The sequence below is a fragment of the Notothenia rossii genome (assembly GCF_949606895.1).
Source record: "Notothenia rossii genome assembly, chromosome: 12".
Taxonomy (NCBI): Eukaryota; Metazoa; Chordata; class Actinopteri; order Perciformes; family Nototheniidae; genus Notothenia; species Notothenia rossii.
Window position 1 is genome coordinate 12,115,875 of NC_136911.1, and position 27,103 is coordinate 12,142,977.

Consider the following 27,103-nt stretch of genomic DNA (forward strand, 5'->3'; position numbering starts at 1 on the left):
TTGTAAAATGCGGTGATGCGCCCTGGAGGTATCAGACTATTTTAAACAACTTTTCCCCGCCTTTCAAACACTTTTTCCTGGCTTATAGCCTGTCATTTTGCAGGATATAATTTAACATGGAACCTCTCCCAGGGGCAAATACAGTGCCAGGTGTCAGACTATTTAAACAATGTTTACCCAGGATTCCGACACCTTCCCTGGCTTGTAAAATGCGGTGATGCGCCCTGGAGGTATCAGACTATTTTAAACAACTTTTCCCCGCCTTTCAAACACTTTTTCCTGGCTTATAGCCTGTCATTTTGCAGGATATAATTTAACATGGAACCTCTCCCAGGGGCAAATACAGTGCCAGGTGTCAGACTATTTAAACAATGTTTACCCAGGATTCCGACACCTTCCCTGGCTTGTAAAATGCGGTGATGCGCCCTGGAGGTATCAGAGTATTTTAAACAACTTTTCCCCGCCTTTCAAACACTTTTTCCTGGCTTATAGCCTGTCATTTTGCAGGATATAATTTAACATGGAACCTCTCCCAGGGGCAAATACAGTGCCAGGTGTCAGACTATTTAAACAATGTTTACCCAGGATTCCGACACCTTCCCTGGCTTGTAAAATGCGGTGATGCGCCCTGGAGGTATCAGAGTATTTTAAACAACTTTTCCCCGCCTTTCAAACACTTTTTCCTGGCTTATAGCCTGTCATTTTGCAGGATATAATTTAACATGGAACCTCTCCCAGGGGCAAATACAGTGCCAGGTGTCAGACTATTTAAACAATGTTTACCCAGGATTCCGACACCTTCCCTGGCTTGTAAAATGCGGTGATGCGCCCTGGAGGTATCAGAGTATTTTAAACAACTTTTCCCCGCCTTTCAAACACTTTTTCCTGGCTTATAGCCTGTCATTTTGCAGGATATAATTTAACATGGAACCTCTCCCAGGGGCAAATACAGTGCCAGGTGTCAGACTATTTAAACAATGTTTACCCAGGATTCCGACACCTTCCCTGGCTTGTAAAATGCGGTGATGCGCCCTGGAGGTATCAGAGTATTTTAAACAACTTTTCCCCGCCTTTCAAACACTTTTTCCTGGCTTATAGCCTGTCATTTTGCAGGATATAATTTAACATGGAACCTCTCCCAGGGGCAAATACAGTGCCAGGTGTCAGACTATTTAAACAATGTTTACCCAGGATTCCGACACCTTCCCTGGCTTGTAAAATGCGGTGATGCGCCCTGGAGGTATCAGAGTATTTTAAACAACTTTTCCCCGCCTTTCAAACACTTTTTCCTGGCTTATAGCCTGTCATTTTGCAGGATATAATTTAACATGGAACCTCTCCCAGGGGCAAATACAGTGCCAGGTGTCAGACTATTTAAACAATGTTTACCCAGGATTCCGACACCTTCCCTGGCTTGTAAAATGCGGTGATGCGCCCTGGAGGTATCAGAGAATTTTAAACAACTTTTCCCCGCCTTTCAAACACTTTTTCCTGGCTTATAGCCTGTCATTTTGCAGGATATAATTTAACATGGAACCTCTCCTGGAAATGGACATACTCTGCGCATTTCCAGGAGAGGTTCCATGTTAAATTATATCCTGCAAAATGACAGGCAACAACTCTCTTCCAGACGTTTAAAAACACTTTTCCGACTATTTTAAACAACTTTTCCCCGCCTTTCAAACACTTTTTCCTGGCTTATAGCCTGTCATTTTGCAGGATATAATTTAACATGGAACCTCTCCTGGAAATGGACATATTCTGTGCATTTCCAGGAGAGGTTACATGTTAAATGATATCCTGCAAAATGACAGGCTACAACTCTCTTCCAGACGTTTAAAAACACTTTCCCCGACCATTTAAACATTATTTATGGCTTGTAAAGTGCGGTGATGAGCCCTGACAGTATCAGACTATTTAAAGGGTTACCAGGAGCATGAGAATATCCTCCACAGAAGGGGTGGTGGTGCCGTGAATAAGGCCGAATATGGATACCGATGTGCCGACGGTAAAGCACCGCAAAATCCACCCCCTTTAGGTTAACCAGGGGCATGGAGTTCTGTAGGGTGTGAACATCTGGGTTTAGTCCGTGGGGGAGTGCTTAAGTCCGGGAGTCCGGGGACTCACGGTGTGCAAGGTTATGGAGGTGCCCATGTCAGGGACACATGCTGGAGGTCTGTGGTCCGTCCTTTGGGGGTCTTGGAGGGGCCACAGAGAGGAGATTTCCCCGGTCTCTGTCCTGGATGAGTGAAATAAACAGAGTCTCCATGTCAGGGACACATGCTGGAGGTCTCTCTCCCGAGAGTGGACGTCCATTGCCTGTAAATTGGTCTAACATTAGGTCTGTCACTTTGGCTAACCGCACCACTGTCTGTCGTCTCCCGCAAGTGGACATCCATTGTCACTTTGGCTAACCGCACCACTGTCTGTCGTCTCCCGCAAGTGGACATCCATTGCCCCTAAATAGGGATATATTTTTTCATTTTTACCCATTTTCTATGGTTCTCCAAAAAGTTGACTTAGACTTTTTCTGAGTCTGGAGGAATGCAAGGGGAGTTGGCAGGGGACTCTACCTGCCTTATGAGGCACTATCTTGGGATACATTTTTTCATTTTCACACATTTTCTATGGTTCTCCAAAAAGTTGACTTAGACTTTTTCTGAGTCTGGCTGAATGCAAGGAGAGTTGGCAGGGGACTCTACCCGCATTATGAGGCACTATCTTGGGATACATTTTTTCATTTTCACCCATTTTCTATGGTTCTCCAAAAAGTTGACTTAGACTTTTTCTGAGTCTGGAGGAATGCAAGGGGAGTTGGCAGGGGACTCTACCTGCCTTATGAGGCACTATCTTGGGATACATTTTTTCATTTTCACCCATTTTCTATGGTTCTCCAAAAAGTTGACTTAGACTTTTTCTGAGTCTGGCTGAATGCAAGGGTAGTTGGCAGGGGACTCTACCCGCATTATGAGGCACTATTTTGGGATACTTCTTTTCATTTTCACCCATTTTCTATGGTTCTCCAAAAAGTTGACTTAGACTTTTTCTGAGTCTGGAGGAATGCAAGGGGAGTTGGCAGAGGACTCTACCCGCATTATGAGGCACTATTTTGGGATACATTTTTTCATTTTCACCCATTTTCTATGGTTCTCCAAAAAGTTGACTTAGACTTTTTCTGAGTCTGGCTGAATGCAAGGGGAGTTGGCAGGGGACTCTACCCGCATTATGAGACACTATTTTGGGATACATTTTTTCATTCTCACCCATTTTCTTTGTTTCTCCAAAAAGTTGACTTAGACTTTTTCTGAGTCTGGAGGAATGCAAGGGGAGTTTGATGGGACTCTACATGCCCTATGAGGCATTATTTTGGGATACATTTTTTCATTTTCACCCATTTTCTATGATTCTCCAAAAAGTTGACTTAGACTTTTTCTGAGTCTGGCTGAATGCAAGGGGAGTTGGCAGGGGACTCTACCCGCATTATGAAGCACTATTTTGGGATACATTTTTTCATTTTCACCCATTTTCTATGGTTCTCCAAAAAGTTGACTTAGACTTTTTCTGAGTCTGGAGGAATGCAAGGGGAGTTGGCAGGGGACTCTACCCGCATTATGAGGCACTATTTTGGGATACATTTTTTCATTTTCACCCATTTTCTATGCTTCTCCAAAAAGTTGACTTAGACTTTTTCTGAGTCTGGAGGAATGCAAGGGGAGTTGGCAGGGGACTCTACCTGCCTTATGAGGCACTATCTTGGGATACATTTTTTCATTTTCACCCATTTTCTATGGTTCTCCAAAAAGTTGACTTAGACTTTTTCTGAGTCTGGCTGAATGCAAGGGGAGTTGGCAGGGGACTCTACCCGCATTATGAGGCACTATTTTGGGATACATTTTTTCATTTTCACCCATTTGCTATGGTTCTCCAAAAAGTTGACTTAGACTTTTTCTGAGTCCGGAGGAATGCAAGGGGAGTTGGCAGGGGACTCTACCTGCATTATGAGGCACTATTTGTAGATACATTTTTTCATTTTCAACCATTTTCTATGGTTCTCCAAAAAATTGACTTAGACTTTTTCTGAGTCTGGAGGAATACAAGGGAAGTTGGCAGGGGACGCTACCCGCATTATGAGGCACTATTTTGGGATACATTTTTTCATTTTCACCCATTTTCTATGGTTCTCCAAAAAGTTGACTTAGACTTTTTCTGAGTCTGAAGGAATGCAAGGGGAGTTGGCAGGGGACTCTACCCGCATTATGAGGCACTATCTTGGGATACATTTTTTCATTTTCACCCATTTTCTATGGTTCTCCAAAAAGTTGACTTAGACTTTTTCTGAGTCTGGAGGAATGCAAGGGGAGTTTGTTGGGACTCTACCTGCCTTATGAGGCACTATTTTGGGATACTTCTTTTCATTTTCACCCATTTTCTATGGTTCTCCAAAAAGTTGACTTAGACTTTTTCTGAGTCTGGAGGAATGCAAGGGGAGTTGGATGGGACTCTACCTGCCTTATGAGGCATTATTTTGGGATACTTTTTTTCATTTTCACCCATTTTCTATGGTTCTCCAAAAAGTTGAGTTAGACTTTTTCTGAGTCTGAAGGAATGCAAGGGGAGTTTGATGGGACTCTGCCTGCCTTATGAGGCACTATTTTGGGATACATCTTTTCATTTTCACCCATTTTCTATGGTTCTCCAAAAAGTTGACTTAGACTTTTTCTGTGTCTGGAGGAATGCAAGGGGAGTTGGCAGGGGACTCTACCCGCATTATGAGGCACTATTTTGGGATACATTTTTTCATTTTCACCCATTTTCTATGGTTCTCCAAAAAGTTGACTTAGACTTTTTCTGAGTCTGGAGGAATGCAAGGGGAGTTGACAGAGGACTCTACCCGCATTATGAGGCACTATTTTGGGATACATTTTTTCATTTTCACCCATTTTCTATGGTTCTCCAAAAAGTTGACTTAGACTTTTTCTGAGTCTGGAGGAATGCAAGGGGAGTTTGATGGGACTCTACCTGCCTTATGAGGCATTATTTTGGGATACATGTTTTCATTTTCACCCATTTTCTATGGTTCTCCAAAAAGTTGACTTAGACTTTTTCTGAGTCTGGCTGAATGCAAGGGGAGTTGGCAGGGGACTCTACCCGCATTATGAGGCACTATCTTGGGAAACATTTTTTCATTTTCACCCATTTTCTATGGTTCTCCAAAAAGTTGACTTAGACTTTTTCTGAGTCTGGCTGAATGCAAGGGGAGTTGGCAGGGGACTCTACCCGCATTATGAGGCACTATTTTGGGATACTTCTTTTCATTTTCACCCATTTTCTATGGTTCTCCAAAAAGTTGACTTAGACTTTTTCTGAGTCTGGAGGAATGCAAGGGGAGTTGGCAGAGGACTCTACCCACATTATGAGGCACTATTTTGGGATACATTTTTTCATTTTCACCCATTTTCTATGGTTCTCCAAAAAGTTGACTTAGACTTTTTCTGAGTCTGGAGGAATGCAAGGGGAGTTTGATGGGACTCTACCTGCCTTATGAGGCATTATTTTGGGATACATGTTTTCATTTTCACCCATTTTCTATGGTTCTCCAAAAAGTTGACTTAGACTTTTTCTGAGTCTGGCTGAATGCAAGGGGAGTTGGCAGGGGACTCTACCCGCATTATGAAGCACTATTTTGGGATACATTTTTTCATTTTCACCCATTTTCTATGGTTCTACAAAAAGTTGACTTAGACTTTTTCTGAGTCTGGAGGAATGCAAGGGGAGTTCGATGGGACTCTACCTGCCTTATGAGGCACTATTTTGGGATACATTTTTTCATTTTCACCCATTTTCTTTGTTTCTCCAAAAAGTTGACTTAGACTTTTTCTGAGTCTGGAGAATGCAAGGGGAGTTGGATGGGACTCTACCTGCCTTATGAGGCATTATTTTGGGATACATTTTTTCATTTTCACCCATTTTCTATGGTTCTCCAAAAAGTTGACTTACACTTTTTCTGAGTCTGGAGGAATGCAAGGGGAGTTTGTTGGGACTCTACCTGCCTTATGATGCACTATTTTGGGATACTTCTTTTCATTTTCACACATTTTCTATGGTTCTCCAAAAAGTTGACTTAGACTTTTTCTGAGTCTGGCTGAATGCAAGGGGAGTTGGCAGGGGACTCTACCCGCATTATGAAGCACTATTTTGGGATACATTTTTTCATTTTCACCCGTTTTCTATGGTTCTCCAAAAAGTTGACTTAGACTTTTTCTGAGTCTGGCTGAATGCAAGGGGAGTTGGCAGGGGACTCTACCCGCATTATGAGGCACTATCTTGGGATACATTTTTTCATTTTCACCCATTTTCTATGGTTCTCCAAAAAGTTGACTTAGACTTTTTCTGAGTCTGGCTGAATGCAAGGGGAGTTGGCAGGGGACTCTACCCGCATTATGAGGCACTATTTTGGGATACATTTTTTCATTTTCACCCATTTTCTATGGTTCTCCAAAAAGTTGACTTAGACTTTTTCTGAGTCTGGAGGAATGCAAGGGGAGTTTGATGGGACTCTACCTGCCTTATGAGGCATTATTTTGGGATACATTTTTTCATTTTCACCCATTTTCTATGGTTCTCCAAAAAGTTGACTTAGACTTTTTCTGAGTCTGGCTGAATGCAAGGGGAGTTGGCAGGGGACTCTACCCGCATTATGAGACACTATTTTGGGATACCTTTTTTCATTCTCACCCATTTTCTTTGTTTCTCCAAAAAGTTGACTTAGACTTTTTCTGAGTCTGGAGGAATGCAAGGGGAGTTTGATGGGACTCTACCTGCCTTATGAGGCACTATTTTGGGATACTTCTTTTCATTTTCACCCATTTTCTATGGTTCTCCAAAAAGTTGACTTAGACTTTTTCTGAGTTCAGAGGAATGCAAGGGGAGTTTGAAGGGACTCTACCTAGTAATAATAGTGACTTTTTATGAGGCACTATCTTGGGATACATTTTTTCATTTTCACCCATTTTCTATGGTTCTCCAAAAAGTTGACTTAGACTTTTTCTGAGTCTGGCTGAATGCAAGGGGAGTTGGCAGGGGACTCTACCCGCATTATGAGGCACTATTTTGGGATACATTTTTTCATTTTCACCCATTTGCTATGGTTCTCCAAAAAGTTGACTTAGACTTTTTCTGAGTCCGGAGGAATGCAAGGGGAGTTGGCAGGGGACTCTACCTGCATTATGAGGCACTATTTGTAGATACATTTTTTCATTTTCAACCATTTTCTATGGTTCTCCAAAAAATTGACTTAGACTTTTTCTGAGTCTGGAGGAATACAAGGGAAGTTGGCAGGGGACGCTACCCGCATTATGAGGCACTATTTTGGGATACATTTTTTCATTTTCACCCATTTTCTATGGTTCTCCAAAAAGTTGACTTAGACTTTTTCTGAGTCTGAAGGAATGCAAGGGGAGTTGGCAGGGGACTCTACCCGCATTATGAGGCACTATCTTGGGATACATTTTTTCATTTTCACCCATTTTCTATGGTTCTCCAAAAAGTTGACTTAGACTTTTTCTGAGTCTGGAGGAATGCAAGGGGAGTTTGTTGGGACTCTACCTGCCTTATGAGGCACTATTTTGGGATACTTCTTTTCATTTTCACCCATTTTCTATGGTTCTCCAAAAAGTTGACTTAGACTTTTTCTGAGTCTGGAGGAATGCAAGGGGAGTTGGATGGGACTCTACCTGCCTTATGAGGCATTATTTTGGGATACTTTTTTTCATTTTCACCCATTTTCTATGGTTCTCCAAAAAGTTGAGTTAGACTTTTTCTGAGTCTGGAGGAATGCAAGGGGAGTTTGATGGGACTCTGCCTGCCTTATGAGGCACTATTTTGGGATACATCTTTTCATTTTCACCCATTTTCTATGGTTCTCCAAAAAGTTGACTTAGACTTTTTCTGTGTCTGGAGGAATGCAAGGGGAGTTGGCAGGGGACTCTACCCGCATTATGAGGCACTATTTTGGGATACATTTTTTCATTTTCACCCATTTTCTATGGTTCTCCAAAAAGTTGACTTAGACTTTTTCTGAGTCTGGAGGAATGCAAGGGGAGTTGACAGAGGACTCTACCCGCATTATGAGGCACTATTTTGGGATACATTTTTTCATTTTCACCCATTTTCTATGGTTCTCCAAAAAGTTGACTTAGACTTTTTCTGAGTCTGGAGGAATGCAAGGGGAGTTTGATGGGACTCTACCTGCCTTATGAGGCATTATTTTGGGATACATGTTTTCATTTTCACCCATTTTCTATGGTTCTCCAAAAAGTTGACTTAGACTTTTTCTGAGTCTGGCTGAATGCAAGGGGAGTTGGCAGGGGACTCTACCCGCATTATGAGGCACTATCTTGGGATACATTTTTTCATATTCACCCATTTTCTATGGTTCTCCAAAAAGTTGACTTAGACTTTTTCTGAGTCTGGAGGAATGCAAGGGGAGTTGGCAGGGGACTCTACCTGCCTTATGAGGCACTATCTTGGGATACATTTTTTCATTTTCACCCATTTTCTATGGTTCTCCAAAAAGTTGACTTAGACTTTTTCTGAGTCTGGCTGAATGCAAGGGGAGTTGGCAGGGGACTCTACCCGCATTATCAGGCACTATTTTGGGATACTTCTTTTCATTTTCACCCATTTTCTATGGTTCTCCAAAAAGTTGACTTAGACTTTTTCTGAGTCTGGAGGAATGCAAGGGGAGTTGGCAGAGGACTCTACCCACATTATGAGGCACTATTTTGGGATACATTTTTTCATTTTCACCCATTTTCTATGGTTCTCCAAAAAGTTGACTTAGACTTTTTCTGAGTCTGGAGGAATGCAAGGGGAGTTTGATGGGACTCTACCTGCCTTATGAGGCATTATTTTGGGATACATGTTTTCATTTTCACCCATTTTCTATGGTTCTCCAAAAAGTTGACTTAGACTTTTTCTGAGTCTGGAGGAATGCAAGGGGAGTTTGATGGGACTCTACCTGCCTTATGAGGCATTATTTTGGGATACATTTTTTCATTTTCACCCATTTTCTATGGTTCTCCAAAAAGTTGACTTACACTTTTTCTGAGTCTGGAGGAATGCAAGGGGAGTTTGTTGGGACTCTACCTGCCTTATGATGCACTATTTTGGGATACTTCTTTTCATTTTCACACATTTTCTATGGTTCTCCAAAAAGTTGACTTAGACTTTTTCTGAGTCTGGCTGAATGCAAGGGGAGTTGGCAGGGGACTCTACCCGCATTATGAAGCACTATTTTGGGATACATTTTTTCATTTTCACCCGTTTTCTATGGTTCTCCAAAAAGTTGACTTAGACTTTTTCTGAGTCTGGCTGAATGCAAGGGGAGTTGGCAGGGGACTCTACCCGCATTATGAGGCACTATCTTGGGATACATTTTTTCATTTTCACCCATTTTCTATGGTTCTCCAAAAAGTTGACTTAGACTTTTTCTGAGTCTGGAGGAATGCAAGGGGAGTTTGATGGGACTCTACCTGCCTTATGAGGCACTATTTTGGGATACTTCTTTTCATTTTCACCCATTTTCTATGGTTCTCCAAAAAGTTGACTTAGACTTTTTCTGAGTTCAGAGGAATGCAAGGGGAGTTTGAAGGGACTCTACCTAGTAATAATAGTGACTTTTTATGAGGCACTATCTTGGGATACATTTTTTCATTTTCACCCATTTTCTATGGTTCTCCAAAAAGTTGACTTAGACTTTTTCTGAGTCTGGAGGAATGCAAGGGGAGTTGGCAGAGGACTCTACTCGCATTATGAGGCACTATTTTGGGATACATTTTTTCATTTTCACCCATTTTCTATGGTTCTCCAAAAAGTTGACTTAGACTTTTTCTGAGTCTGGCTGAATGCAAGGGGAGTTGGCAGGGGACTCTACCCGCATTATGAGGCACTATTTTGGGATACATTTTTTCATTTTCACCCATTTTCTATGGTTCTCCAAAAAGTTGACTTAGACTTTTTCTGAGTCTGGAGGAATGCTAGGGGAGTTTGATGGGACTCTACCTGCCTTATGAGGCATTATTTTGGGATACATTTTTTCATTTTCACCCATTTTCTATGGTTCTCCAAAAAGTTGACTTAGACTTTTTCTGAGTCTAGGAGGAATGCAAGGGGAGTTTGTTGGGACTCTACCTGCCTTATGAGGCACTATTTTGGGATACTTCTTTTCATTTTCACCCATTTTCTATGGTTCTCCAAAAAGTTGACTTAGACTTTTTCTGAGTCTGGAGGAATTCAAGGGGAGTTGGCAGGGGACTCTACCCGCATTATGAGGCACTATTTTGGGATACATTTTTTCATTTTCACCCATTTTCTATGGTTCTCCAAAAAGTTGACTTAGACTTTTTCTGAGTTCAGAGGAATGCAAGGGGAGTTTGAAGGGACTCTACCTAGGAATAATAGTGCCTTTTTATGAGGCACTATTTTGGGATACATTTTTTCATTTTCACCCATTTTCTATGGTTCTCCAAAAAGTTGACTTAGACTTTTTCTGAGTCTGTCTGAATGCAAGGGGAGTTGGCAGGGGACTCTATCTGCATTATGAAGCACTATTTTGGGATACATTTTTTCATTTTCACCCATTTTTCTATGGTTCTCCAAAAAGTTGACTTAGACTTTTTCTGAGTCTGGCTGAATGCAAGGGGAGTTGGCAGGGGACTCTACCTGCATTATGAAGCACTATTTTGGGATACATTTTTTCATTTTCACCCATTTTTCTATTGTTCTCCAAAAAGTTGACTTAGACTTTTTCTGAGTCTGGAGGAATGCAAGGGGAGTTTGATGGGACTCTGCCTGCCTTATGAGTCACTATTTTGGGGTACATCTTTTCATTTTCACCCATTTGCTATGGTTCTCCAAAAAGTTGACTTAGATTTTTTCTGAGTCTGGAGGAATGCAAGGGGAGTTGGCAGGGGACTCCACCCGCATTATAAGGCACTATTTTGGGATATATTTTTTCATTTTTACCCATTTTCTATGGTTCTCCAAAAAGTTGACTTAGACTTTTTCTGAGTCTGGAGGAATGCAAGGGGAGTTGGCAGGGGACTCTACCTGCCTTATGAGGCACTATTTTGGGATACATTTTTTCATTTTCACCCATTTTCTATGGTTCTCCAAAAAGTTGACTTACACTTTTTCTGAGTCTGGCTGAATGCAAGGGGAGTTGGCAGGGGACTCTACCCGCATTATGAGGCACTATTTTGGGATACATTTTTTCATATTCACCCATTTTCTATGGTTCTCCAAAAAGTTGACTTTGACTTTTTCTGAGTCTGGAGGAATGCAAGGGGAGTTGGCAAGGGACTCTACCCGCATTATGAGGCACTATTTGTAGATACATTTTTTCATTTTCAACCATTTTCTATGGTTCTCCAAACAATTGACTTAGACTTTTTCTGAGTCTGGAGGAATGCAAGGGAAGTTGGCAGGGGACGCTATCCGCATTATGAGGCACTATTTTGGGATACATTTTTTCATTTTCACCCATTTTCTATGGTTCTCCAAAAAGTTGACTTAGACTTTTTCTGAGTCTGGAGGAATGCAAGGGGAGTTGGCAGGGGACTCTACCCTTATTATGAGGCACTATCTTGGGATACATTTTTTCATTTTCACCCATTTCTATGGTTCTCCAAAAAGTTGACTTAGACTTTTTCTGAGTCTGGAGGAATGCAAAGGGAGTTTGTCGGGACTCTGCCTGCCTTATGAGGCACTATTTTGGGATACATTTGTTCATTTTCACCCATTTTCTATGGTTCTCCAAAAAGTTGACTTAGACTTTTTCTGAGTCTGGAGGAATGCAAGGGGAGTTGGCAGGGGACTCTACCTGCCTTATGAGGCACTATCTTGGGATACATTTTTTCACTTTCACCCATTTTCTATGGTTCTCCAAAAAGTGGACTTAGACTTTTTCTGAGTCTGGAGGAATGTTAGGGGAGTTTGATGGGACTCTACCTGCCTTATGAGGCATTATTTTGGGATACATTTTTTCATTTTCACCCATTTTCTATGGTTCTCCAAAAAGTTGACTTAGACTTTTTCTGAGTCTGGAATAATGCAAGGGGAGTTTGTTGGGACTCTACCTGCCTTATGAGGCACTATTTTGGGATACTTCTTTTCATTTTCACCCATTTTCTATGGTTCTCCAAAAAGTTGACTTAGACTTTTTCTGAGTCTGGCTGAATGCAAGGGGAGTTGGCAGGGGACTCTACCCGCATTATGAAGCACTATTTTGGGATACATTTGTTCATTTTCACCCATTTTCTATGGTTCTCCAAAAAGTTGACTTAGACTTTTTCTGAGTCTGGAGGAATGCAAGGGGAGTTCGATGGGACTCTACCTGCCTTATGAGGCACTATTTTGGGATACATTTTTTCATTTTCACCCATTTTCTATGGTTCTCCAAAAAGTTGACTTAGACTTTTTCTGAGTCTGGCTGAATGCAAGGGGAGTTGGCAGGGGACTCTACCCGCATTATGAGGCACTATTTTGGGATACATTTTTTCATTTTCACCCATTTTCTATGGTTCTCCAAAAAGTTGACTTAGACTTTTTCTGAGTCTGGAGGAATGCTAGGGGAGTTTGATGGGACTCTACCTGCCTTATGAGGCATTATTTTGGGATACATTTTTTCATTTTCACCCATTTTCTATGGTTATCCAAAAAGTTGACTTAGACTTTTTCTGAGTCTGGAGGAATGCAAGGGGAGTTGGCAGGGGACTCTACCCGCATTATGAGGCACTATTTTGGGATACATTTTTTCATTTTCACCCATTTTCTATGGTTCTCCAAAAAGTTGACTTAGACTTTTTCTGAGTTCAGAGGAATGCAAGGGGAGTTTGAAGGGACTCTACCTAGTAATAATAGTGCCTTTTTATGAGGCACTATTTTGGGATACATTTTTTCATTTTCACCCATTTTCTATGGTTCTCCAAAAAGTTGACTTTGACTTTTTTTGAGTCTGGCTGAATGCAAGGGGAGTTGGCAGGGGACTCTACCTGCATTATGAAGCACTATTTTGGGATACATTTTTTCATTTTCACCCATTTTTCTATGGTTCTCCAAAAAGTTGACTTAGACTTTTTCTGAGTCTGGCTGAATGCAAGGGGAGTTGGCAGGGGACTCTACCTGCATTATGAGGCACTATTTTGGGATACATTTTTTCATTTTCACCCATTTTCTATGGTTCTCCAAAAAGTTGACTTAGACTTTTTCTGAGTCTGGAGGAATGCAAGGGGAGTTGGCAGGGGACTCTACCTTTATTATGAGGCACTATCTTGGGATACATTTTTTCATTTTCACCCATTTCTATGGTTCTCCAAAAAGTTGACTTAGACTTTTTCTGAGTCTGGAGGAATGCAAGGGGAGTTTGTTGGGACTCTGCCTGGCTTATGAGGCACTATTGTGGGATACATTTGTTCATTTTCACCCATTTTCTATGGTTCTCCAAAAAGTTGACTTAGACTTTTTCTGAGTCTGGAGGAATGCAAGGGGAGTTGGCAGGGGACTCTACCCGCATTATGAGGCACTATTTTGGGATATATTTTTTCATTTTCACCCATTTTCTATGGTTCTCCAAAAAGTTGACTTAGACTTTTTCTGAGTCTGGAGGAATGCAAGGGGAGTTGGATGGGACTATGCCTGCCTTATGAGGCACTATTTTGGGATACATTTTTTCCATTTTCACCCATTTTCTATGGTTCTCCAAAAAGTTGACTTATACTTTTTCTTAGTCTGGAGGAATGCAAGGGGAGTTGGCAGGGGACTCTACCTGCCTTATGAGGCACTATCTTGGGATACATTTTTTCACTTTCACCCATTTTCTATGGTTCTCCAAAAAGTGGACTTACACTTTTTCTGAGTCTGGCTGAATGCAAGGGGAGTTGGCAGGGGACTCTACCCGCTTTATGAGGCATTATCTTCGGATACATTTTTTCATTTTCACCCATTTTCTATGGTTCTCCAAAAAGTTGACTTAGACTTTTTCTGAGTCTGGAGGAATGCAAGGGGAGTTGGCAGAGGACTCTACCCGCATTATGAGGCACTATTTTGGGATACATTTTTTCATTTTCACCCATTTTCTATGGTTCTCCAAAAAGTTGACTTAGACTTTTTCTGAGTCTCTGGAGGAATGCAAGGGGAGTTTGATGGGACTATACCTGCCTTATGAGGCACTATTTTGGGATACATTTTTTAATTTTCACCCATTTTCTATGGTTCTCCAAAAGTTGAGTTAGACTTTTTCTGAGTCTGGAGGAATGCAAGGGGAGTTTGATGGGACTCTACCTGCCTTATGAGGCATTATTTTGGGATACATCTTATCATTTTCACCCATTTTCTATGGTTCTCCAAAAGTTGACTTAGACTTTTTCTGAGTCTGGAGGAATGCAAGGGGAGTTGGCAGGGGACTCTACCCGCATTATGAGGCACTATTTTGGGATATATTTTTTCATTTTCACCCATTTCTATGGTTCTCCAAAAAGTTGACTTAGACTTTTTCTGAGTCTGGAGGAATGCAAGGGGAGTTGGATGGGACTCTGCCTGCCTTATGAGGCACTATTTTGGGATAAATGTTTTCCATTTTCACCCATTTTCTATGGTTCTCCAAAAAGTTGACTTAGACTTTTTCTTAGTCTGGAGGAATGCAAGGGGAGTTTGATGGGACTCTGCCTGCCTTATGAGGCACTATCTTGGGATAATTTTTTCATTTTCACCCATTTTCTATGGTTCTCCAAAACGTTGACTTAGACTTTTTCTGAGTCTGGAGGAATGCAAGGGGAGTTGGCAGGGGACTCTACCCGCATTATGAGGCACTATTTTGGGATATATTTTTTCATTTTCACCCATTTTCTATGGTTCTCCAAAAAGTTGACTTAGACTTTTTCTGAGTCTGGAGGAATGCAAGGGGGGTTGGCAGGGGACTCTACCCGCATTATGAGGCACTATCTTGGGATACATTTTTTCATTTTCACCCATTTTCTATGGTTCTCCAAAAAGTTGACTTAGACTTTTTCTGAGTCTGGCTGAATGCAAGGGGAGTTGGCAGGGGACTCTACCTGCATTATGAGGCACTATTTTGGGATACATTTTTTCATTTTCACCCATTTTCTATGGTTCTCCAAAAAGTTGACTTAGACTTTTTCTGAGTCTGGCTGAATGCAAGGGGAGTTGGCAGGGGACTCTACCCGCATTATGAGACACTATTTTGGGATACATTTTTTCATTCTCACCCATTTTCTTTGTTTCTCCAAAAAGTTGACTTTGACTTTTTCTGAGTCTGGAGGAATGCAAGGGGAGTTGGCAGGGGACTCTACCTGCCTTATGAGGCACTATCTTGGGATACATTTTTTCATTTTCACCCTTTTTCTATGGTTCTCCAAAAAGTTGACTTAGACTTTTTCTGAGTCTGGCTGAATGCAAGGGGAGTTGGCAGGGGACTCTACCCGGATTATGAGGCACTATTTTGGGATACATTTTTTCATTTTCACCCATTTGCTATGGTTCTCCAAAAAGTTGACTTAGACTTTTTCTGAGTCTGGAGGAATGCAAGGGGAGTTGGCAGGGGACTCTACCCGCATTATGAGGCACTATTTTGGGATACATTTGTTCATTTTCACCCATTTCTATGGTTCTCCAAAAAGTTGACTTAGACTTTTTCTGAGTCTGGAGGAATGCAAGGGGAGTTTGATGGGACTCTACCTGCCTTATGAGGCACTATTTTGGGATACATTTTTTCATTTTCACCCATTTTCTATGGTTCTCCAAAAAGTTGACTTAGACTTTTTCTGAGTCTGGCTGAATGCAAGGGGAGTTGGCAGGGGACTCTACCCGCATTATGAGGCACTATTTTGGGATACATTTGTTCATTTTCACCCATTTCTATGGTTCTCAAAAAAGTTGACTTAGACTTTTTCTGAGTCTGGCTGAATGCAAGGGGAGTTGGCAGGGGACTCTACCCGCATTATGAGGCACTATCTTGGGATACATTTTTTCATTTTCACCCATTTTCTATGGTTCTCCAAAAAGTTGACTTAGACTTTTTCTGAGTCTGGCTGAATGCAAGGGGAGTTGGCAGGGGACTCTACCCGCATTATGAGACACTATTTTGGATACATTTTTTCATTCTCACCCATTTTCTTTGTTTCTCCAAAAAGTTGACTTTGACTTTTTCTGAGTCTGGAGGAATGCAAGGGGAGTTTGATGGGACTATGCCTGCCTTATGAGGCACTATTTTGGGATACATCTTTTCATTTTCACCCATTTTCTATGGTTCTCCAAAAAGTTGACTTAGACTTTTTCTGAGTCTGGCTGAATGCAAGGGGAGTTGGCAGGGGACTCTACCCGCATTATGAAGCACTATTTTGGGATACATTTTTTCATTTTCACCCGTTTTCTATGGTTCTCCAAAAAGTTGAGTTAGACTTTTTCTGAGTCTGGAGGAATGCAAGGGAGTTTGATGGGACTCTGCCTGCCTTATGAGGCACTATTTTAGGTACATCTTTTCATTTTCACCCATTTTCTATGGTTCTCCAAAAAGTTGACTTAGACTTTTTCTGAGTCTGGAGGAATGCAAGGGGAGTTGGCAGGGGACTCTACCCGCATTATGAGGCACTATTTTGGGATATATTTTTTCATTTTCACCCAATTTTATGGTTTTCCAAAAAGTTGACTTAGACTTTTTCTGAGTCTGGAGGAATGCAAGGGGAGTTGGCAGGGGACTCTACCCGCATTATGAGGCACTATTTTGGGATACAATTTTTCATTTTCACCCATTTCTATGATTCTCCAAAAAGTTGACTTAGACTTTTTCTGAGTCTGGAGGAATGCAAGGGGAGTTTGATGGGACTCTACCTGCCTTATGAGGCACTATTTTGGGATACATTTTTTCATTTTCACCCATTTTCTATGGTTTTCCAAAAAGTTGACTTAGACTTTTTCTGAGTCTGGCTGAATGCAAGGGGAGTTGGCAGGGGACTCTACCCGCATTATGAAGCACTATTTTGGGATACATTTTTTCATTTTCACCCTTTTTCTATGGTTCTCCAAAAAGTTGACTTAGACTTTTTCTGAGTCTGGCTGAATGCAAGGGAGTTGGCAGGGGACTCTACCCGGATTATGAGGCACTATTTTGGGATACATTTTTTCATTTTCACCCATTTGCTATGGTTCTCCAAAAAGTTGACTTAGACTTTTTCTGAGTCTGGAGGAATGCAAGGGGAGTTGGCAGGGACTCTACCCGCATTATGAGGCACTATTTTGGGATACATTTGTTCATTTTCACCCATTTCTATGGTTCTCCAAAAAGTTGACTTAGACTTTTTCTGAGTCTGGAGGAATGCAAGGGGAGTTTGATGGGACTCTACCTGCCTTATGAGGCACTATTTTGGGATACATTTTTTCATTTTCACCCATTTTCTATGGTTCTCCAAAAAGTTGACTTAGACTTTTTCTGAGTCTGGCTGAATGCAAGGGGAGTTGGCAGGGGACTCTACCCGCATTATGAAGCACTATTTTGGGATACATTTTTTCATTTTCACCATTTTCTATGGTTCTCCAAAAAGTTGACTTAGACTTTTTCTGAGTCTGGAGGAATGCAAGGGGAGTTTGTTGGGACTCTACCTGCCTTATGAGGCACTATTTTGGGATACATCTTTTCATTTTCACCCATTTTCTATGGTTCTCCAAAAAGTTGACTTAGACTTTTTCTGAGTCTGGCTGAATGCAAGGGGAGTTGGCAGCGGACTCTACCCCCATTATGAAGCACTATTTTGGGATACATTTTTTCATTTTCACCCGTTTTCTATGGTTCTCCAAAAAGTTGAGTTAGACTTTTTCTGAGTCTGGAGGAATGCAAGGGGAGTTTGATGGGACTCTGCCTGCCTTATGAGGCACTATTTTGGGATACATTTTTTCATTTTCACCCATTTTCTATGGTTCTCCAAAAAGTTGACTTAGACTTTTTCTGAGTCTGGAGGAATGCAAGGGGAGTTGCAGGGGACTCTACCCGCATTATGAGGCACTATTTTGGGATATATTTTTTCATTTTCACCCAATTTTTATGGTTTTCCAAAAAGTTGACTTAGACTTTTTCTGAGTCTGGAGGAATGCAAGGGGAGTTGGCAGGGGACTCTACCCGCATTATGAGGCACTATTTTGGGATACAATTTTTCATTTTCACCCATTTCTATGATTCTCCAAAAAGTTGACTTAGACTTTTTCTGAGTCTGGAGGAATGCAAGGGGAGTTTTGATGGGACTTTACCTGCCTTATGAGGCACTATTTTGGGATACATTTTTTCATTTTCACCCATTTTCTATGGTTTTCCAAAAAGTTGACTTAGACTTTTTCTGAGTCTGGCTGAATGCAAGGGGAGTTGGCAGGGGACTCTACCCGCATTATGAAGCACTATTTTGGGATACATTTTTTCATTTTCACCCATTTTCTATGGTTCTCCAAAAAGTTGACTTAGACTTTTTCTGAGTCTGGAGGAATGCAAGGGGAGTTGGCAGGGGACTCTACCCGCATTATGAGGCACTATTTTGGGATACATTTTTTCATTTTCACCCATTTTCTATGCTTCTCCAAAAAGTTGACTTAGACTTTTTCTGAGTCTGGCTGAATGCAAGGGGAGTTGGCAGGGGACTCTACCCGCATTATGAAGCACTATTTTGGGATACATTTTTTCATTTTCACCCGTTTTCTATGGTTCTCCAAAAAGTTGAGTTAGACTTTTTCTGAGTCTGGAGGAATGCAAGGGGAGTTTGATGGGACTCTGCCTGCCTTATGAGGCACTATTTTGGGATACATTTTTTCATTTTCACCGTTTTCTATGGTTCTCCAAAAAGTTGAGTTAGACTTTTTCTGAGTCTGGCTGAATGCAAGGGGAGTTGGCAGGGGACTCTACCCGCATTATGAGGCACTATTTTGGGATACATTTTTTCATTTTCACCCATTTTCTATGGTTCTCCAAAAAGTTGACTTAGACTTTTTCTGAGTTCAGAGGAATGCAAGGGGAGTTTGAAGGGACTCTACCTAGTAATAATAGTGCCTTTTTATGAGGCACTATTTTGGGATACATTTTTTCATTTTCACCCATTTTCTATGGTTCTCCAAAAAGTTGACTTAGACTTTTTCTGAGTCTGTCTGAATGCAAGGGAGTTGGCAGGGGACTCTATCTGCATTATGAAGCACTATTTTGGGATACATTTTTTCATTTTCACCCATTTTTCTATGGTTCTCCAAAAAGTTGACTTAGACTTTTTCTGAGTCTGGAGGAATGCAAGGGGAGTTTGATGGGACTCTGCCTGCCTTATGAGTCACTATTTTGGGGTACATCTTTTCATTTTCACCCATTTTCTATGGTTCTCCAAAAAGTTGACTTAGATTTTTCTGAGTCTGGAGGAATGCAAGGGGAGTTGGCAGGGGACTCCACCCGCATTATAAGGCACTATTTTGGGATATATTTTTTCATTTTTACCCATTTTCTATGGTTCTCCAAAAAGTTGACTTAGACTTTTTCTGAGTCTGGAGGAATGCAAGGGGAGTTTGATGGGACTCTGCCTGCCTTATGAGGCACTATTTTAGGTACATCTTTTCATTTTCACCCATTTTCTATGGTTCTCCAAAAAGTTGACTTAGATTTTTTCTGAGTCTGGAGGAATGCAAGGGGAGTTGGCAGGGGACTCTACCTGCCTTATGAGGCACTATCTTGGGATACATTTTTTCATTTTCACCCTTTTTCTATGGTTCTCCAAAAAGTTGACTTAGACTTTTTCTGAGTCTGGCTGAATGCAAGGGGAGTTGGCAGGGGACTCTACCCGAATTATGAGGCACTATTTTGGGATACATTTTTTCATTTTCACCCATTTGCTATGGTTCTCCAAAAAGTTGACTTAGACTTTTTCTGAGTCTGGAGGAATGCAAGGGGAGTTGGCAGGGGACTCTACCCGCATTATGAGGCACTATTTTGGATACATTTGTTCATTTTCACCCATTTCTATGGTTCTCCAAAAAGTTGACTTAGACTTTTTCTGAGTCTGGAGGAATGCAAGGGGAGTTGGCAGGGGACTCTACCCGCATTATGAGGCACTATTTTGGGATACATTTGTTCATTTTCACCCATTTCTATGGTTCTCCAAAAAGTTGACTTAGACTTTTTCTGAGTCTGGCTGAATGCAAGGGGAGTTGGCAGGGGACTCTACCCGCATTATGAGGCACTATTTTGGGATACATTTTTTCATTTTCACCCATTTGCTATGGTTCTCCAAAAAGTTGACTTAGACTTTTTCTGAGTCTGGAAGAATGCAAGGGAAGTTGGCAGGGGACGCTACCCGCATTATGAGGCACTATTTTGGGATACATTTTTTCATTTTCACCCATTTTCTATGGTTCTCCAAAAAGTTGACTTAGACTTTTTCTGAGTCTGAAGAATGCAAGGGGAGTTGGCAGGGGACTCTACCCGCATTATGAGGCACTATCTTGGGATACATTTTTTCATTTTCAACCATTTTCTATGGTTCTCCAAAAAATTGACTTAGACTTTTTCTGAGTCTGGAGGAATGCAAGGGAAGTTGGCAGGGGACGCTACCCGCATTATGAGGCACTATTTTGGGATACATTTTTTCATTTTCACCCATTTTCTATGGTTCTCCAAAAAGTTGACTTAGACTTTTTCTGAGTCTGGAGGAATGCAAGGGGAGTTGGCAGGGGACTCTACCCGCATTATGAGGCACTATTTTGGGATACATTTGTTCATTTTCACCCATTTCTATGGTTCTCCAAAATGTTGACTTAGACTTTTTCTGAGTCTGGCTGAATGCAAGGGGAGTTGGCAGGGGACTCTACCCGCATTATGAGGCACTATCTTGGGATACATTTTTTCATTTTCACCCATTTTCTATGGTTCTCCAAAAAGTTGACTTAGACTTTTTCTGAGTCTGGCTGAATGCAAGGGGAGTTGGCAGGGGACTCTACCCGCATTATGAGACACTATTTTGGGATACATTTTTTCATTCTCACCCATTTTCTTTGTTTCTCCAAAAAGTTGACTTTGACTTTTTCTGAGTCTGGAGGAATGCAAGGGAGTTTGATGGGACTCTACATGCCCTATGAGGCATTATTTTGGGATACATTTTTTCATTTTCACCCATTTTCTATGGTTCTCCAAAAAGTTGACTTAGACTTTTTCTGAGTCTGGCTGAATGCAAGGGGAGTTGGCAGGGGACTCTACCCGCATTATGAAGCACTATTTTGGGATACATTTTTTCATTTTCACCCATTTTCTATGGTTCTCCAAAAAGTTGACTTAGACTTTTTCTGAGTCTGGAGGAATGCAAGGGGAGTTGGCATGGGACTCTACCCGCATTATGAGGCACTATTTTGGATACATCTTTTCATTTTCACCCATTTTCTATGATTCTCCAAAAAGTTGACTTAGACTTTTTCTGAGTCTGGCTGAATGCAAGGGGAGTTGGCAGGGACTCTACCCGCATTATGAGGCACTATTTTGGGATACATTTGTTCATTTTCACCCATTTCTATGGTTCTCCAAAAAGTTGACTTAGACTTTTTCTGAGTCTGGAGGAATGCAAGGGGAGTTTGATGGGACTCTACCTGCCTTATGAGGCACTATTTTGGGATACATTTTTTCATTTTCACCCATTTTCTATGGTTCTCCAAAAAGTTGACTTAGACTTTTTCTGAGTCTGGCTGAATGCAAGGGGAGTTGGCAGGGGACTCTACCCGCATTATGAAGCACTATTTTGGGATACATTTTTTCATTTTCACCCATTTTCTATGGTTCTCCAAAAAGTTGACTTAGACTTTTTCTGAGTCTGGAGGAATGCAAGGGGAGTTTGTTGGGACTCTACCTGCCTTATGAGGCACTATTTTGGGATACATCTTTTCATTTTCACCCATTTTCTATGGTTCTCCAAAAAGTTGACTTAGACTTTTTCTGAGTCTGGCTGAATGCAAGGGGAGTTGGCAGCGGACTCTACCCCCATTATGAAGCACTATTTTGGGATACATTTTTTCATTTTCACCCGTTTTCTATGGTTCTCCAAAAAGTTGAGTTAGACTTTTTCTGAGTCTGGAGGAATGCAAGGGGAGTTTGATGGGACTCTGCCTGCCTTATGAGGCACTATTTTGGGATACATTTTTTCATTTTCACCCATTTTCTATGGTTCTCCAAAAAGTTGACTTAGACTTTTTCTGAGTCTGAAGGAAAGCAAGGGGAGTTGGCAGGGGACTCTACCCGCAATATGAGGCACTATTTTGGGATACATTTTTTCCTTTTCACCCATTTTCTATGGTTCTCCAAAAAGTTGACTTAGACTTTTTCTGAGTCTGGACGAATGCAAGGGGAGTTGGCAGGGGACTCTACCCTTATTATTAGGCACTATTTTGGGATACATTTTTTCATTTTCACCCATTTTCTATGCTTCTCCAAAAAGTTGACTTAGACTTTTTCTGAGTCTGGCTGAATGCAAGGGGAGTTGGCAGGGGACTCTACCCGCATTATGAAGCACTATTTTGGGATACATTTTTTCATTTTCACCCGTTTTCTATGGTTCTCCAAAAAGTTGAGTTAGACTTTTTCTGAGTCTGGAGGAATGCAAGGGGAGTTTGATGGGACTCTGCCTGCCTTATGAGGCACTATTTTGGGATACATTTTTTCATTTTCACCCGTTTTCTATGGTTCTCCAAAAAGTTGAGTTAGACTTTTTCTGAGTCTGGAGGAATGCAAGGGGAGTTTGATGGGACTCTGCCTGCCTTATGAGGCACTATTTTAGGTACATCTTTTCATTTTCACCCATTTTCTATGGTTCTCCAAAAAGTTGACTTAGATTTTTTCTGAGTCTGGAGGAATGCAAGGGGAGTTGGCAGGGGACTCTACCTGCCTTATGAGGCACTATTTTGGGATACATTTTTTCATTTTCACCCATTTTCTATGGTTCTCCAAAAAGTTGACTTAGACTTTTTCTGAGTCTGAAGGAAAGCAAGGGGAGTTGGCAGGGGACTCTACCCGCAATATGAGGCACTATTTTGGGATACATTTTTTCCTTTTCACCCATTTTCTATGGTTCTCCAAAAAGTTGACTTGGACTTTTTCTGAGTCTGGACGAATGCAAGGGGAGTTGGCAGGGGACTCTACCCTTATTATTAGGCACTATTTTGGGATACATTTTTTCATTTTCACCATTTTCTATGCTTCTCCAAAAAGTTGACTTAGACTTTTTCTGAGTCTGGCTGAATGCAAGGGGAGTTGGCAGGGGACTCTACCCGCATTATGAAGCACTATTTTGGGATACATTTTTTCATTTTCACCCGTTTTCTATGGTTCTCCAAAAAGTTGAGTTAGACTTTTTCTGAGTCTGGAGGAATGCAAGGGGAGTTTGATGGGACTCTGCCTGCCTTATGAGGCACTATTTTGGGATACATTTTTTCATTTTCACCCGTTTTCTATGGTTCTCCAAAAGTTGAGTTAGACTTTTTCTGAGTCTGGAGGAATGCAAGGGGAGTTTGATGGGACTCTGCCTGCCTTATGAGGCACTATTTTAGGTACATCTTTTCATTTTCACCCATTTTCTATGGTTCTCCAAAAAGTTGACTTAGATTTTTTCTGAGTCTGGAGGAATGCAAGGGGAGTTGGCAGGGGACTCTACCTGCCTTATGAGGCACTATTTTGGGATACATTTTTTCATTTTCACCCATTTTCTATGGTTCTCCAAAAAGTTGACTTAGACTTTTTCTGAGTTCAGAGGAATGCAAGGGGAGTTTGAAGGGACTCTACCTAGTAATAATAGTGCCTTTTTATGAGGCACTATTTTGGGATACATTTTTTCATTTTCACCCATTTTCTATGGTTCTCCAAAAAGTTGACTTAGACTTTTTCTGAGTCTGTCTGAATGCAAGGGGAGTTGGCAGGGGACTCTATCTGCATTATGAAGCACTATTTTGGGATACATTTTTTCATTTTCACCCATTTTTCTATGGTTCTCCAAAAAGTTGACTTAGACTTTTTCTGAGTCTGGAGGAATGCAAGGGGAGTTTGATGGGACTCTGCCTGCCTTATGAGGCACTATTTTAGGTACATCTTTTCATTTTCACCCATTTTCTATGGTTCTCCAAAAAGTTGACTTAGATTTTTTCTGAGTCTGGAGGAATGCAAGGGGAGTTGGCAGGGGACTCTACCTGCCTTATGAGGCACTATCTTGGGATACATTTTTTCATTTTCACCCTTTTTCTATGGTTCTCCAAAAAGTTGACTTAGACTTTTTCTGAGTCTGGCTGAATGCAAGGGGAGTTGGCAGGGGACTCTACCCGAATTATGAGGCACTATTTTGGGATACATTTTTTCATTTTCACCCATTTGCTATGGTTCTCCAAAAAGTTGACTTAGACTTTTTCTGAGTCTGGAGGAATGCAAGGGGAGTTGGCAGGGGACTCTACCCGCATTATGAGGCACTATTTTGGGATACATTTGTTCATTTTCACCCATTTCTATGGTTCTCCAAAAAGTTGACTTAGACTTTTTCTGAGTCTGGAGGAATGCAAGGGGAGTTGGCAGGGGACTCTACCCGCATTATGAGGCACTATTTTGGGATACATTTGTTCATTTTCACCCATTTCTATGGTTCTCCAAAAAGTTGACTTAGACTTTTTCTGAGTCTGGCTGAATGCAAGGGGAGTTGGCAGGGGACTCTACCCGCATTATGAGGCACTATTTTGGGATACATTTTTTCATTTTCAACCATTTGCTATGGTTCTCCAAAAAGTTGACTTAGACTTTTTCTGAGTCTGGAGGAATGCAAGGGAAGTTGGCAGGGGACGCTACCCGCATTATGAGGCACTATTTTGGGATACATTTTTTCATTTTCACCCATTTTCTATGGTTCTCCAAAAAGTTGACTTAGACTTTTTCTGAGTCTGAAGGAATGCAAGGGGAGTTGGCAGGGGACTCTACCCGCATTATGAGGCACTATCTTGGGATACATTTTTTCATTTTCAACCATTTTCTATGGTTCTCCAAAAAATTGACTTAGACTTTTTCTGAGTCTGGAGGAATGCAAGGGAAGTTGGCAGGGGACGCTACCCGCATTATGAGGCACTATTTTGGGATACATTTTTTCATTTTCACCCATTTTCTATGGTTCTCCAAAAAGTTGACTTAGACTTTTTCTGAGTCTGGACGAATGCAAGGGGAGTTGGCAGGGGACTCTACCCTTATTATTAGGCACTATTTTGGGATACATTCTTTCATTTTCAGCCATTTTCTATGGTTCTCCAAAAAGTTGACCTAGACTTTTTCTGAGTCTGGAGGAATGCAAGGGGAGTTGGCAGGGGACTCTACCCGCATTATGAGGCACTATTTTTGGGATACATTTTTTCATTTTCACCCATTTTCTATGGTTCTCCAAAAAGTTGACTTAAACTTTTTCTGAGTCTGAAGGAATGCAAGGGGAGTTGGCAGGGGACTCTACCCGCATTATGAGGCACTATCTTGGGATACATTTTTTCATTTTCACCCATTTTCTATGGTTCTCCAAAAAGTTAACTTAGACTTTTTCTGAGTCTGGAGGAATGCAAGGGGAGTTTGATGGGACTCTGCCTGCCTTATGAGGCACTATTTTGGGATACATTTTTTCATTTTCACCCATTTTCTATGGTTCTCCAAAAAGTTGACTTAGACTTTTTCTGAGTCTGGAGGAATGCAAGGGGAGTTGGCAGGGGACTCTACCCGCATTATGAGGCACTATTTTGGGATATATTTTTTCATTTTCACCCAATTTTTATGGTTTTCCAAAAAGTTGACTTAGACTTTTTCTGAGTCTGGAGGAATGCAAGGGGAGTTGGCAGGGGACTCTACCCGCATTATGAGGCACTATTTTGGGATACAATTTTTCATTTTCACCCATTTCTATGATTCTCCAAAAAGTTGACTTAGACTTTTTCTGAGTCTGGAGGAATGCAAGGGGAGTTTGATGGGACTCTACCTGCCTTATGAGGCACTATTTGGGGATACATTTTTTCATTTTCACCCATTTTCTATGGTTTTCCAAAAAGTTGACTTAGACTTTTTCTGAGTCTGGCTGAATGCAAGGGGAGTTGGCAGGGGACTCTACCCGCATTATGAAGCACTATTTTGGGATACATTTTTTCATTTTCACCCATTTTCTATGGTTCTCCAAAAAGTTGACTTAGACTTTTTCTGAGTCTGGAGGAATGCAAGGGGAGTTGGCAGGGGACTCTACCCGCATTATGAGGCACTATTTTGGGATACATTTTTTCATTTTCACCCATTTTCTATGCTTCTCCAAAAAGTTGACTTAGACTTTTTCTGAGTCTGGCTGAATGCAAGGGGAGTTGGCAGGGGACTCTACCCGCATTATGAAGCACTATTTTGGGATACATTTTTTCATTTTCACCCGTTTTCTATGGTTCTCCAAAAAGTTGAGTTAGACTTTTTCTGAGTCTGGAGGAATGCAAGGGGAGTTTGATGGGACTCTGCCTGCCTTATGAGGCACTATTTTGGGATACATTTTTTCATTTTCACCCGTTTTCTATGGTTCTCCAAAAAGTTGAGTTAGACTTTTTCTGAGTCTGGAGGAATGCAAGGGGAGTTTGATGGGACTCTGCCTGCCTTATGAGGCACTATTTTAGGTACATCTTTTCATTTTCACCCATTTTCTATGGTTCTCCAAAAAGTTGACTTAGATTTTTTCTGAGTCTGGAGGAATGCAAGGGGAGTTGGCAGGGGACTCTACCTGCCTTATGAGGCACTATCTTGGGATACATTTTTTCATTTTCACCCTTTTTCTATGGTTCTCCAAAAAGTTGACTTAGACTTTTTCTGAGTCTGGCTGAATGCAAGGGGAGTTGGCAGGGGACTCTACCCGAATTATGAGGCACTATTTTGGGATACATTTTTTCATTTTCACCCATTTGCTATGGTTCTCCAAAAAGTTGACTTAGACTTTTTCTGAGTCTGGAGGAATGCAAGGGGAGTTGGCAGGGGACTCTACCCGCATTATGAAGCACTATTTTG